This window comes from Bombina bombina, chromosome 1, assembly GCF_027579735.1.
Source record: "Bombina bombina isolate aBomBom1 chromosome 1, aBomBom1.pri, whole genome shotgun sequence".
In the NCBI taxonomy this organism is placed as follows: Eukaryota; Metazoa; Chordata; class Amphibia; order Anura; family Bombinatoridae; genus Bombina; species Bombina bombina.
In genome coordinates this window covers 810,400,657-810,416,229 of record NC_069499.1, presented here as the reverse complement: position 1 = coordinate 810,416,229, position 15,573 = coordinate 810,400,657, and positions in this window count along the sequence as shown.

Below are 15,573 nucleotides of genomic sequence, written 5' to 3'. Positions count from 1 at the left end.
AAATTTATCAGGTAAGAATACATTTCATTTTTTTAACATGTATGATTATATACATATATATTTATTTGTTAATATGTGTATATACACAAATGTGCCCGTTTGCAGGAGTACAATAATCTGCAAAAAAGCAGCGTTAAGCTCCATAATCCAATCAGACAATAGGATTGAGCTTACATTCTATTGGCTGTTCCAATCAGCCAATAGGATTTTTTCACCTTTAATTCCGATTGACTGATAAAATTCTATCAGCCATTCGGAATTCAAGGGACACCTTCTTGGATGATGTCAATTTAAAGGAACCTTCATTCGGGAAGAAGACTTCAAATGAAGAGGATGCTCCGCGCTGGATGTCTTGAAGATGGAGCCGCTCCGTGCCGGATGGATGAAGATAGAAGATGCTGCCTGGATGAAGACTTCTGCCCATCTGGAGGACCACTTCTGCCGGCTTGGATGAAGACTTCACCCTGCTTCATTGAGGACTTCTTGCCGCTTGGATGAAGACTTCTCCCGGCTTAGTTGAGGATGGATGTCTGGTCTTCAAAACTGTAAGTGGATCTTCGTGGGTTAGTGTTAGGCTTTTTTAGGATTTTATTGGGTGGGTTTTATTTTTAGATTAGGGGTTTGGGCAGTTGAAAAATAGCTAAATCCCTTTTTAAGGGCACTGCCCATCCAAATGACCTTTTCAGGGCAATGGGGAGCTTTTTTTTAGTAAGGTTTGTATTTGGGGGTTGGTTGTGTGGGTGGTGGGTTTTACTGTTGGGGGGTTGTTTGTATTTTTTTTTTTTACAGGTAAAAGAGCTGATTTCTTTTGGGCAATGCAGCAATGCCCCACAAATGGCCCTTTTAAGGGCTATTGGTAGTTTAGGCTAGGGTTTTTTTTTTTTCGGGGGGCTTTTTTATTTTGATAGGGCTATTAGATTAGGTGTAATTAGTTCAAATATCTTATAATTTATTTTTTTATTTTATGTAATTTAGTGTTTTGTTTTTTTGTAATTTAGGTAATTGTATTTAATGTATGTAATTTATTTAATTGTAGTGTAAGGTTAGGTGTTAGTGTAAGACAGGTTAGGTTTTATTTTACAGGTAAGTTTGTATTTATTTTAGCTAGGTAGATAGTAAATAGTTAATAACTATTTACTAACTATTCTACCTAGTTAAAATAAATACAAACTTACCTGTAAAATAAAAATAAACCCAAAGCTAGCTACAATGTATCTATTAGTTATATTGTAGCTAGCTTAGGGTTTATTTTACAGGTAAGTATTTAGTTTTAAATAGGAATTATTTAGTTATTTATAGTAGGTTTTATTTAGATTTATTTTAATTATATTTAAGTTAGGGGGTGTTAGGGTTAGACTTAGGTTTAGGGGTTAATACATTTAGGTAGGTGGCGGCGATGTTAGGGACAGCAGATTATGGGTTAATAATATTTAACTAGTGTTTGTGATGCGGGAGTGCGACGGTTTAGGGGTTAATATGATTATTATTGTGGCGGCGATGTCCGGAGCGGCAGATTAGGGGTTAATAATTTTATTTTATTGTTTGCGATGCGGGAGGGCCTTGGTTTAGGGGTAAATAGGTAGTTTATGGGTGTTAGTCTACTTTTTAACACTTAAGTTATGAGTTTTATGCTACAGCTTTGTAGTGTAAAACTCATAACTACTGACTTTAGATTGCGGGATAGGCTGTACCACTCACTTTTTGGCCTCCCAGTAAAAGCTTGTAATATCGGCGCTATGGAAGTCCCATTGAAAAAAGACTTTGCGCAAATTACGTAAGTTAATTTACGTTACGGCCAAAAAAGTGTGCAGTACAACTTTTTTTACAAGACTCGTAATAGCAGCGGTAGCGAAAAAGCAGCATTATAACCCATAATGCTGCTTTTTCACTCATAACGCAAAACTCGTAATCTAGCCGTAAGTTATTTGAATATTTAGATCTCAATTTGATTGTTGCCAGAGATTTTAAACTAACTTTTAAACCTAATATAGACAGACTTCGAATTACAAAAATGGGAAGCAATCATACCCCAAAAAAGGGAGTCTAAAGTGCTAGAGAGTTTATGTAAACTCCCTCAAAATTCAAGATATTTGCAGAATTTTTAATCCAGATATCAAGGCGTTTAGTTGTAAATCTAAAATATATTGCTCACTCTTGCAGATTGATTTTTTTGAGTTTTATATGCAAGTTGAAATAGCAGATATTTTTATCTGAAATCACCCAATTATATTACTACTATTATTATCATTTATTTGTATAGCACCACAAAATTCCCTAGTGCTGATCATATCATTAACTCTCCCATGTAATCCTCAAAATAGGAACTCAATTAGATTTTTTTCCCCCACAGATTCCTATATTCTAATATTAAATTTAAAGAATGACTATCTACTAAGTGGAGAGATTTCTATTCTTTGAATAAAGCTTATACTTACAAACTTGAAATATTATTGGAGATAGCGAAGGCAGTCTTACATGGAGAGATAAAAGTCATGATTAAATGGAATAAAAATTTAAATGCCTAGTAAATCCAATTCTCTAATCAGTAAAAAAAAATTAGGTTTCATGCCTACATGGTTAATGTTTCCAGAGATCTTTAGGATAAATAAATCAAAGCCAAAATTGGATATTTTTATTAGTGAAAAAGTTATTGTAAATGATCTGAGAGTTAGAGCTCAATTCTTTAGGTATTTTGATAAAATAGACAGATTTCTGGTCAGTTGTGTCAATGCAAAGAAAAAAATCCAATAATTTATTCAGATGTGAGGTGATTTACAAATTCAGAGAAAAATCTGAATGTTTTTTTATTATTTCTAAAAATTATATTCTGCTGACCAGATTCATCAAGACAATATATAATTTGGTAAATTACTATTGATTGGATCACACAAATTAAGTGTGGTCCTAATTTAAAAATAGAGGGAATGTTGTCTAGCCCATTTTCTTTAAAGGCTTTATTACACTGTCCAATTAATAAACTGCCTGCAGAGCTCAAACATCTTAGTGTATTCTATAATAGCTTGGAAAAAAGAGTTGCATATTAACCTGCAAGTCTCACAGTTTTTGCCGATAGCTGTCAATCCTCTTTTTATAAGTGGATTAAACAAGAAGTTGTTTTTGACCATCCGAGTGAAACAGGAAGCTCAAGAATTAGATCTTTGGATCAATAAAGGAAAAATTTTACCTAGGCAATCATGGTTTAGCTGTGTACAAAAATGGGAAACATTTCCTATCATACTGGTATAAAAATACAAGTACAAGGGAAAAAGCACTTATATAATTTAGGACCTAATTGGTAGTGATATTTTGAAGATATTGATTTTTCTATTATGTCAGAGTTTTTCCAGAGCAGAGAAAGCTACTTTAGCTGCATTATAGTGTGAATCACATACGAAGTTAAAAAATAGCATTCTTAGCCATATTGTTTCAGATAATCATGAGCATTAAGCAACTTGAGAGAAAACAGATGGAGCTTAATAAGCACTCTTTCCTAAAGATAAGTAATTTAAGTTAAAACAATGTAACTTTAATGATATGTATTAAAAGAATGAGGATAATTCCTCTATGGTGGATACGGTACCTTACCAACCAAAAAAACACTAAAATAAACTTATGAAATCACCCCCCTGTTTCCTGGCAGATATCAGCAATCATCGGCATCAGGTGCCAGGGGTAATAACCATGAAACTAGTATTAAAATAGTACTCAAAGTGTTTCAGCCTTGGTATTGGCCTTTCTCAATGTGAATACGGACAAGCCAAAGCCCGGGTGCCACCCTCTTAAATACTATTAGTTTAATCCTCTATCCTCCAATCGCTATTCAGTAATGTGCAACGCCCACCACAGAACCAATCAGTGCTTATTGCGAGTTCTTCCGTGGGCGTATGATACACACAGATGACCATTGGTTAAACCTGTGGATGATGTCATTAGGTGGGCGGTAGTCAGTATCAGAACATAAATAAAATTGATGACAGCTAAGTGTTTTAAAATAATCGGAACACATAGTGTCTATTAGTACAATTGATCTATGTGTGTTAAGATCTATAATTAAGCCTATTCATTTAATACAGATGACACTGCCAGTCATGATATAATGTAAGGACTTTCCATCCACCTCCCTCCACACTAATACATGTGGCATAATAACGGTTTACTAACATTGATTAAGCCTATAAATGGTGTCATTGAATGGGTGGTAATGATTATCAGAATTTGACAGCTAAGTATTTTAGAATAATCGTGGCAACACATATGGCTAGATTACGAGTTGTGCGTTAGGCTTAAAAAGCAGCATTGGCCGGTCCCAACGCTGCTTTTTAACGCCCGCTGTTATTACGAGTCTGGCAGGTACAGGTGTACCGCTCACTTTTTTGGCCAGACTTGGAAATACCGCAAATCTACTTACGTCAATTGCGTATCCTCTTTTTTCATTGGGACTTGCATAGCGCCGGTATTACGAGTCTGCCAAAAAGTGAGCAGTAGACCCTCTCCTGTCAAGTCTGGTACCGCATTTTAAAGTCAGTAGTTAAGAGTTTTACACTACAACGCCGTAGCATAAAAATCTTAACTAAAGTGCTAAAAAGTACACTAACACCCATAAACTACCTATTAACCCCTAAACCGAGCCCCCCCCCCCACATTGCAAACACTAAAATACATTTTTTAACCCCTAATCTGCCGAACCGGACATCGCCGCCACTATAATAAATATATTAACCCCTAAACTGCCGCACTCCCGCCTCGCAAACATTAGTTAAATATTATTAACCCCTAATCTGCCGGCCCTAACATCGACACCACCTACCTACATTTATTAATCCCTAATCTGCCGCCCCCAACGTCGCCGCCACTAAATTAAAGTTATTAACCCCTAAACCTAAGTCTAACCCTAACCTTAACCCCCCTAACTTAAATATAATTTAAATAAATCTAAATAAAACATAATATTAATAACTACATTATTCCTGTTTAAAACTAAATACTTACCTATAAAATAAAGATATATATATAGTTAAATTGTATAGCTAGCTTAGGGTTTATTTTTATTTTACAGGCAAGTTTGTATTTATTTTAACTAGGTAGAATAGTTATTAAATAGTTATTAAATATTTAATAAACTACCTAGCTAAAATAAAGACAAATTTACCTGTAAAATAAAACGTAACCTAAATTACCCTAACACCTAACACTACACTATAATTAAATTAATTCCCTAAATTAAATACAATTAAATACAATTAGCTAAAGTACCAAAAAAACAAACACTAAATTACAGAAAATAATAAACAAATTACAAGATTTTTAAACTAATTACACCTAATTTAATCCCCCTAACAAAATAAAAAAGCCCCCCCAAAATAAAAAAAAAACCCTACCCTACACTAAATTACAAATAGCCCTTAAAAGGGCCTTTTGCGAGGCATTGCCCCAAAGTAATCAGCTCTTTTACCTGTAAAAAGAATTACCAATCCCCCCCAACATTAAAACCCACCACCCACACAACCAACCCTACTCTAAAACCCACCCAATACCCCCTTAAAAAAACCTAACACTAACCCCTTGAAGATCACCTTACCAGGAGAAGTCTTCACCCAACTGGGCCGAAGTCCTCAACGAATCCAGCAGAAGTGGTCCTCCAGACGGCCAGAAGTGGTCCTCCAGATGGGCAGAAGTCTTCATCCAGATGGCATCTTCTATCTTTATCCATCCGGCACGGAGCGGATCCATCTTCAAGACATCTGAAGCGGAGCATCCTCTTCTTCCAATGGCTACGACTGAATGAAGGTACCTTTAAGTAACATCATCCAAGATGGAGTCCCTTCAATTCCGATTGACCAATCGGAATTAAGGTAGAAAAATATCCTAATCCAATAAGCCAATAGGATGGAGCTGGCATTCTATTGGCTGTTCCAATCAGCCAATAGAATGCCAGCTCAATCCTATTGGCTGATTGCATTAGCCAATAGGATTTTTTCTACCTTAATTCAGATTGGCTGATAGAATTCTATCAGCCAATCGGAATTGAAGGGACACCATCTTGGATGACGTCACTTAAAGGTACCTTCATTCAGTCGTAGCCGTCGGAAGAATAGGATGCTCCGCGTCAGATGTCTTGAAGATGGACCCGCTCCGCGCTGGATGGATGAAGATAGAAGATGCCATCTGGATGAAGACTTCTGCCTGTCTGGAGGACCACTTCTGCCCGTCTGGAGGACCACTTCTGCTGGATTCATTAAAGGCTATTTGTAATTTAGTGTAGGGTAGGATTTTTTTATTTTGGGGGCTTTTTATTTTGTTAGGGGGATTAGATTAGGTGTAATTAGTTTAAAAATCTTGTAATTTGTTTATTATTTTCTGTAATTTAGTGGGGTTTTTTGTACTTTAGCTAATTTTATTTAATTGTATTTAATTTAGGGAATTAATTTAATTATAGTGTAGTGTTAGGTGTTAATGTAACTTAGGTTAAGTTTTATTTTACAGGTAAATTTGTCTTTATTTTAGCTAGGTAGTTTATTAAATATTTAATAACTATTCTACCTAGATACCTGAGGGTATCAAATTTGTATATATCACTAGGGTAGTTGAATTTATAAGTGAAGATAGTGGCCAACCAATGATATATAATGTTGTTGTTGTGTTTGAGTGCACGCTCGATGTGGAGGAAATAACAAGTGATAATAGGTGTATGCTTAGCGCATCGGTTTTGATGGCCAGCGCTTACTTTGCTTATACATTTGCCATTACTCCTATCAGAACAGACCTATGGTGTTAATGTAGCTCCAATCAAATATAGATACAAAGGAAGTGTGACACTATGTCATATGTAAACCTCCTATTGCTACTGGATACGTCATTCCTAGTGACACCAATAGGAGACAGCTAACAGCACATACCTACCGGAGATGTTGTCCTTGGTAACACCTATGAAAATCGGACACGTCAGTGTGTATTAAAAGTTTGATCAAATTAACGCACAACAATATAGTCATCGTATATTTATACTTTGCACAATGAAATTATGTTGAAACAAACTAACGAAACAATAGATGTATGACCCCCAAAAAAACTTTAAGAGGGAAGTTATATTTAGATTTGAGACGCGCAGTGCTTATAATTATGTAAATATCTATGAGAGCGCCATCACATTCTGACTAAGTGAGTTAAGAGAGAAAAAAGATAGGATGTGGATTGATCTGATAATGGGGACCGGAACTGAATGTAAATATTGAGTCTGTTTTTTACCAGTTACTAAATGTTTATTAATTGCTGGAACATTTCCAATGTATCTCTCAATATGCTATAAACTGTTTCCAGATAAATGTATAAAGGGATAATGCTGTATATGATGTTTATTTGCGGGATCGAAAGGGTGCAGGAGATAGTATTGTATTAACTTAGACGTGACATGAATGTTATTTGTAAACACCTGACAATCATGTGATTAATTAAGAGAAACCAGGGTGTGTTTGTTAAACAGCCATTTTTATTGGTTAGTATAGGGTATATTAAGTAGCAAGATTTGTATAGTTTTATTCAGCCTGAGGAAACAGTACATGATACTGAGAAAAGCGTTGCTGTGTTTTTAATGTGTTTAAATAAACACTTTTATTGATACAAACTTGCTACATCACTTTTTATTTGGATATCCCTGTTTGGAGCAACTCTCCAATTGTTGGAGGTGGTATAGTGCCTTTCCTGACATCCATACACCTTAACTTTGCTGGTGACTACTATCTTGGCTGCTGGGAGCTTTAGCCTGAGAGGAGAGTTTACCGGACAACTCTGAGGTTCCGGTTTGCCCTGTCAGCACCACATCTTGGTGCTTTCTTACACGTGAGTGCATTTGAGCTACAACTTTTAATTTGATATAACATACGGAATTATGCTATGTGGTGCCTTCTCTGTTTCTTTATAGATTAATTCGTTGTGGACGGCCTTATACATCGAGGAGAGCTGCCTTACAGCCCCATAACCATTGGGGACTTTGATTTGTCAATTGGGACACTATTATTTATACAGGTTCAATTTTCTGTAACCTTTTATATTTTTTATATGCTTGTATGCCTATACAAATGTGATAGTACTTTCTGATAATATTTAATATATTAAGAACTGTGTTTATCTTCATCCTACTATATATAGTTACTTGGCATATTTAGATAGCGCCCCTATTTTATATAATATTGTATTACATATACCCTCCAAATTGGGTGTGTATATATTATTATTATAATATAATTTAAAATAAATACAAACTTGCCTGTAAAATAAAAATAAACCCTAATGGCTAGATTTGGAGTTTGGCGTTAGCCGTGAAAACCAGTGTTAGAGGCTCCTAACGCTGGTTTTAGGCTAACTCCGGTATTTGGAGTCACTCAAAAAAGGGTCTAACGCTCACTTTTCAGCCGCGACTTTTCCATACCGCAGATCCCCTTACGTCAATTGCGTATCCTATCTTTTCAATGGGATCTTTCTAACTCTGGTATTTAGAGTCGTGTCTGAAGTGAGCGTTAGAAATCTAACGACAAAACTCCAGCCGCAGAAAAAAGTCAGTAGTTAAGAGCTTTTCGGGCTAACGCCGGTTCATAAAGCTCTTAACTACTGTACTCTAAAGTACACTAACACCCATAAACTACCTATGTACCCCTAAACCGAGGCCCCCCCACATCGCGAGGCCCCCCCACATCGCCGCCACTCGATTAAAATTTTTTAACCCCTAATCTGCCGACCGCCACCTACGTTATACTTATGTACCCCTAATCTGCTGCCCCTAACACCGCCAACCCCTGTATTATATTTATTAAACCCTAATCTGCCCCCACAACGTCGCCGCAAGCTACCTACAATAATTAACCCCTAATCTGCCAACCGCAAAGCGCCGCCACCTACATTATAGCTATGTACCCCTAATCTGCTGCCCCTAACACCGCCGACCCCTATATTATATTTATTAACCCCTAATCTGCCCCCCTCAACGTCGCCTCCACCTGCCTACACTTATTAACCCCTAATCTGCCGAGCGGACCGCACCGCTACTATAATAAACTTATTAACCCCTAATCCGCCTCACTAACCCTATAATAAATAGTATTAACCCCTAATCTGCCCTCCCTAACATCGCCGAAACCTAACTTCAATTATTAACCCCTAATATGCCGACCGGAGCTCACCGCTATTCTAATAAATGTATTAACCCCTAAAGCTAAGTCTAACCCTAACACTAGCACCCCCCTAAATTAAATATAATTTTAATCTAACGAAATAAATTAACTCTTATTAAATAAATTATTCCTATTTAAAGCTAAATACTTACCTGTAAAATAAATCCTAATATAGCTACAATATAAATTATAATTACATTGTAGCTATTTTAGGATTAATATTTATTTTACAGGTAATTTTGTAATTATTTTAACCAGGTACAATAGCTATTAAATAGTTAAGAACTATTTAATAGCTACCTAGTTAAAATAATTACAAAATTACCTGTAAAATAAATCCTAACCTAAGTTACAATTAAACCTAACACTATACTATCATTAAATTAATTAAATAAAATACCTATAATTACCTACAATTAAACCTAATACTACACTATCAATACATTAATGAAATACAATATCTACAAATAACTACAATGAAATAAACTAACTGAAGTACAAAAAATAAAAAAGAACTAAGTTACAAAAAATAAAAAAATATTTACAAACATAAGAAAAATATTACAACAATTTTAAACTAATTACACCTACTCTAAGCCCCCTAATAAAATAACAAAGACCCCCAAAATAAAAAATGCCCTACCCTATTCTAAATTACTAAAGTTCAAAGCTCTTTTACCTTACCAGCCCTGAACAGGGCCCTTTGCGGAGCATGCCCCAAGAAGTTCAGCTCTTTTGCCTGTAAAAAAAAACATACAATACCCCCCCCCAACATTACAACCCACCACCCACATACCCCTAATCTAACCCAAAACCCCCTAAAATAAATCTAACACTTAGCCCCTGAAGATCATCCTACCTTGTCTTCACCTCACCAGGTATCACCGATCCGTCCTGGCTCCAAAATCTTCATCCAACCCAAGCAGGGACTGGCGATCCATCATCCGGTGGCTGAAGAGGTCCAGAAGAGGCTCCAAAGTCTTCACCCTATCCGGGAAGAAGAGGCGATCCGGACCGGCAACCATCTTGATCCAAGCGGCATCTTCTATCTTCATCCGATGATGACCGGCTCCATCCTGAAGACCTCCATCGCGGACCCATCTTCTTCCGGCGACGTCCAACTGAAGAATGACGGTTCCTTTAAGGGACGTCATCCAAGATGGCGTCCCTCGAATTCCGATTGGCTGATAGGATTCTATCAGCCAATCGGAATTAAGGTAGGAATATTCTGATTGGCTGATGGAATCAGCCAATCAGAATCAAGTTCAATCCGATTGGCTGATCCAATCAGCCAATCAGATTGAGCTTGCATTCTATTGGCTGTTCCGATCAGCCAATGGAATGCGAGCTCAATCTGATTGGCTTATTGGATCAGCCAATCGGATTGAACTTGATTCTGATTGGCTGATTCCATCAGCCAATCAGAATATTCCTACCTTAATTCCGATTGGCTGATAGAATCCTCTCAGCCAATCGGAATTCGAGGGACGCCATCTTAGATGACGTCCCTTAAAGGAACCGTGATTCTTCAGTTGGACGTCGCCGGAAGAAGATGGGTCCGCGGTGGAGGTCTTCAGGATGGAGCCGGTCGTCATCGGATGAAGATAGAAGATGCCGCTTGGATCAAGATGGTTGCCGGTCCGGATCGCCTCTTCTTCCCGGATAGGATGAAGACTTTGGAGCCTCTTCTGGACCTCTTCAGCCACCGGATGATGGATCGCCAGCCCCCGCTTGGGTTGGATGAAGATTTTGGAGCCAGGACGGATCGGTGATACCTGGTGAGGTGAAGACAAGGTAGGATGATCTTCAGGGGCTTAGTGTTAGGTTTATTTAAGGGGGGTTTGGGTTAGATTAGGGGTATGTGGGTGGTGGGTTGTAATGTTGGGGGGGGGGTATTGTATGTTTTCTTTTTACAGGCAAAAGAGCTGAACTTCTTGGGGCATGCCCCGCAAAGGGCCCTGTTCAGGGCTGGTAAGGTAAAAGAGCTTTGAACTTTAGTAATTTAGAATAGGGTAGGGCATTTTTTTATTTTGGGGGTCTTTGTTATTTTATTAGGGGGCTTAGAGTAGGTGTAATTAGTTTAAAATTGTTGTAATATTTTTCTTATGTTTGTAAATATTTTTTTATTTTTTGTAACTTAGTTCTTTTTTATTTTTTGTACTTTAGTTAGTTTATTTCATTGTAGATATTTGTAGGAATTGTATTTAATTTATTTATTGATAGTGTAGTGTTAGGTTTAATTGTAGGTAAATGTAGGTATTTTATTTAATTAATTTAATGATAGTATAGTGTTAGGTTTAATTCTAACTTAGGTTAGGATTTATTTTATAGGTAATTTTGTAATTATTTTAACTAGGTAACTATTAAATAGTTACAATAGCTATATTTAATAGCTATTGTACATGGTTAAAATAATTACAAAGTTGCCTGTAAAATAAATATTAATCCTAAAATAGCTACAATGTAATTATAATTTATATTGTAGCTATATTAGGATTTATTTTACAGGTAAGTATTTAGCTTTAAATAGGAATAATTTATTTAATAAGAGATAATTAATTTCGTTAGATGTAAATTATATTTAACTTAGGGGGGTGTTAGTGTTAGGGTTAGACTTAGCTTTAGGGGTTAATACATTTATTAGAATAGCGGTGAGCTCCAGTCGGCAAATTAGGGGTTAATAATTTAAGTTAGGTGTCAGCGATGTTAGGGAGGGCAGATTAGGGGTTAATACTATTTATTATAGGGTTAGTGAGGCGGATTAGGGGTTAATAACTTTATTATAGTAGTGCTCAGGTCCGCTCGGCAGATTAGGGTTTAATAAGTGTAGGCAGGTGGAGGCGACGTTGTGGGGGTCAGATTAGGGGTTAATAAATATAATATAGGGGTCGGCGATGTTAGGGCAGCAGATTAGGGGTACATAGGGATAATGTAAGTAGCAGCGGTTTACGGAGCGGCAGATTAGGGGTTAATAATAATATGCAGTGGTCAGCAATAGTGGGGGCGGCAGATTAGGGGTTAATAAGTGTAAGGTTAGGGGTGTTTAGACTCGGGGTACATGTTAGAGTGTTAGGTGCAGACGTAGGAAGTGTTTCCGCATAGCAAACAATGGGGCTGCGTTAGGAGCTGAACGCGGCTTTTTTGCAGGTGTTAGGTTTTTTTTCAGCTCAAACAGCCCCATTGTTTCCTATGGGGGAATCGTGCACGAGCTCGTTTTTGAGGCTGGCCGCTTGCGTAAGCAACTCTGGTATCGAGAGTTGAAGCTGCGTTAAATATGCTCTACGCTCCTTTTTTGGAGCCTAACGCAGCCTTTATGTGGACTCTTAATACCAGAGTTATTTTTATGGTGCGGCCAGAAAAAAGCCGGCGATAGCTTTTCGGGTCGTTACCGACAAAACTCCAAATCTAGCCGTAAGCTAGCTACAATGTAACTATTAGTTATATTGTAGCTAGCTTAGGGTTTATTTTATAGGTAAGCATTTCGTTTTAAATAGGAATTATTTAGGTAATAATAGTAATTTTATTTAGATTTATTTAAATTATATTTAAGTTAGGGACGGCGGATTAGGGGTTAATAATATTTTACTAATGTTTGTGAGGTGGGAGTGCGACGGTTTAGGGGTTAATATGTTTATTATAGTGGCGGCGACATTGGGGGCGGCAGATTAGGGCTTAATAAATATAATGTAGGTGTCGGCGATGTTGGGGGCAGCAGATTAGGGGTTCATAAGTATAATGTAGGTGATGGCGGTGTCCGGAGCGGCAGATTAGGGGTTAATCAATATAATGTAGGTGTCGGCGAAGTCGGGGGCATCAGATTAGGGGTTAATAAGTATAAGATTAGGGGTGTTTGGACTTGGGGTTCATATTAGGGTGTTAGGTGTAGAAATAAATATTTTCCCCATAGGAATCAATGGGGCTGTGTTAGGAGCTAAACGCTGCTTTTTTGCAGGTGTTAGGTTTTTTTTCAGCCGGCTCTCCCCCATTGATTTCTATGGGAAAGCGTGCACGAGCATGTTCAGCCAGCTCACTGCTAATGTAAGCAGCACTGGTATTGAGGTGAGATGTGGAGCAAAATTTTGCTCTACGATCACTTTTTTGTGGTTAACGCTGGATTTGTAAAAGCCTGTAATACCAGCGCTGTCTGTAAATGTGCGGTGAGCATAAACTGCTCATTAGCACCGCATAGCCTCTAACGCAAAACTCGTAATCTAGGTGATAGTGAGTCTATTGGTACAATTAATCTATGTGTTTGGCAATCTATTTTCACGCACATTCCTTTAGTGCAGATAGTGCTTCCAATCTTTATATGAAATTCAAGTGCTCCATTTACCATTCATACGTTATGTCTATTTGTTACTTCATACAAAAACATAAGGCATGATTATGACTTGCTATCAAGTTAAAGTTATATGCAGTTTGTCCAAAATATCTCTTGATCACATAAATATTTACACCATAATGGTAAGCAAGGGAACCCCTTTTGGCAATGTCTTGTGTGTTATTATAATGGTGACCTATGTATATATATATATATTCGGTTCATACACTGAGAGTTCCTTTATTTTGTATATAGTATGAATGCCAGCGAAGACAATTGTATAATGTCAGTTTGTATCTTATAGTTTACTTAGGTAGAGAATACTTCCATGGGTGTCCAGTCATCCTAATAGTAGTGATCGTTAGTCTGGTAAATAAATGACATATAGTGGGCGGCAATCGGGGTCAATCAGGCCAGCGTATATATTTTGCAGATTATAATAAAGTGTTAGGTGCCTGATAATGTGATCGGCATATGTGTATTTCAACCCGTAATTGAGCAAACTTGTATAGTGTACATAGTAATCCTAGTAGTTGGGATTTGAAGTGTTTATTGGTTTGTTTAGCACAAATGGTGTTTAATTCTCCGTTCCCTAATCGTTTATGCCAAGGATAATAATTAAAAGTTTCCAAAAAATATTGGATCATAATTTATATACAATAAATACTTCACATATAAGGGTACACTAGGGGAACAGATAAATCCATTGTGCCGGTGTATATATTGTATGATAACATTATGTCTATATGTGTTAATATCAAATGTTACTCAGAACCATTCATTCAAATAATGTCAAAGTTCGAGATTTATGATTTCCACATAATGTCAAATATACATTCTCCTGTTAGGTATGTATTATATACACCTTCAATAGGCATTGTATGAATGTGTTCTACTGATAGCTCCAAATCAATATTCAGAAAATATAGCTAATCAAATATCCACTCAGATGCAAAAATCTGTTTGCAAGTAAAGATATACATCTGTTAATCACTTATTTACAGAAAGACCCAATAATTATTTGCTTCATTCATTCCATATGGCATGACTGTATTAAGTCTAAATATCCAATTTGTTTCTTTTTAAAACAATGTTTGTTGACATCCCCACACCTCTGATCCCAGGTTTAACCTTTTCCAAACCCCAACATCTAAAAGCTCCAGTGTTACCATCATGATGTTGTAGAAAATGTCTTGCCACACTAGTTATCTGTTTGCCTTTCTCAAGATCTTTGTGTGCATTACAGATATTGCTTAAATATTAGGCCATCCTTTCCCCCAGCTTTCTAGTGGTCATACCCACATAGAAGTGGTAACACAAGCATGATACACAGTAGATGATATTAGTACTTTGGCAATTGATGTGTGTGTTTATTTTCCATTTTTTATTAAATCTATCAAGCATGACTTCCCTTTTGACCATGTATTGGCACACTTTACAGTCCCCACATGGAATGGAGACCCTATATAGTGGTGTTTATTTTAGCATTTCTATTGAAATGACTGTTAGTAATGCAATCATTGAGGTTTTGTGCTCTTCTGAATGTGAATGAGGGTTTCTCTGATAGTAGTGATCTTAATTGATTATCCCCCATTAATATATGCCAATGGTTGTTTACACTATTAGACAGTTGTTCACTTTGGCAATTATAAGTGGAGATGAATCTTAGGCCTAGATTTAGAGTTCGGCGTTAGCCGTGAAAACCAGCGTTAGAGGCCCCTAACGCGGGTTTCTTACGGACTCCGGTATTTAGAGTTTATTTACCGACACTCCAAAATCACCTAACGCTGAAATTTCTACCGACACCTCAGACCCAGTAGTAAACATATACCGACAAAAAAAAATTCCACGAATCAAATTAAAAATATTACACAAAGTACACTTACACTCATACAAACACTACACTATGTTTATTTTTCATATTTAATAATTTTTAATCAAAATACAAAGGATTAAAGTTGCGAGATCTCGGGTGTTTGAAAAAAAACAACACAAATCCATTTTCCCATTGACTTACATTGACACACGGGAAAAGACCCTCATATACCTACATCTAACTAATAACATTATCACAAAATACACTCATCG